This window comes from Corvus brachyrhynchos, unplaced genomic scaffold (assembly GCF_000691975.1).
Source record: "Corvus brachyrhynchos isolate BGI_N302 unplaced genomic scaffold, ASM69197v1 scaffold33, whole genome shotgun sequence".
Lineage (NCBI taxonomy): Eukaryota > Metazoa > Chordata > Aves > Passeriformes > Corvidae > Corvus > Corvus brachyrhynchos.
In genome coordinates this window covers 176,518-177,078 of record NW_008237254.1, presented here as the reverse complement: position 1 = coordinate 177,078, position 561 = coordinate 176,518, and the positions used below count along the sequence as shown (strand labels likewise).

General features: G+C 51.7%; 1 long non-coding RNA gene across 1 annotated transcript in view; it reads left to right on the top strand.

Annotated features, from left to right (window-relative positions):
- Positions 1-6: 6 nt before the first annotated feature.
- LOC108445735 overlaps positions 7-561 on the top strand; it is a 1,616-nt gene continuing 1,061 nt past the window's right edge. Inside the window, exon 1 of the long non-coding RNA XR_001860691.1 lies at positions 7-466. This is a non-coding gene — a long non-coding RNA (uncharacterized LOC108445735). The remainder of the gene's footprint in view (positions 467-561) is intronic.

Below are 561 nucleotides of genomic sequence, written 5' to 3'. Positions count from 1 at the left end.
TAGGGCACGGAACAGCGCCGGTATAGGAAAGGAAACACCTGGGGACAGGGTGGGGAACACCGCTGGAGAAGGGAACACTGCCAAGAGAGGAGAGGGGGCCCAGCCGGGATAGGTCAGGAACACTGCTGAGACAAGAAAGGGCGCACTGCCAGGATAGGGCAGGGACACCTCCGGGATGGGATGGAAAGACCTCCGGGGCAGACAGTGTCGGGAACAGGTCAGGAGACACCGGTGGGACATAGCAGGGGGCACCAGTGTGACAGCAGGTGGCAGCGCAGAGACAGGGTGGGTGGGAAAACACCGGGACGGAGCAGGGGACATCGCCGGGACGAGAATTAGGAAAAGAATATGCAAGAGAAGATCAGTTCCATCATGTCAGGATATTTTTTTGAGCATCCAAAGATAAACTTCCCTTTGAATCTGTCACTAAGAAGCTAACAGGAGTAACTTACAGCACATCTCAGCTGTAAGTAAAAGTATTACTTTCAGGCTGTTTGATTTTCCAATCTGTTTCTCCTTTCTAGCAAACATATTTCATACTGCTAAGATTAGACTGACTGA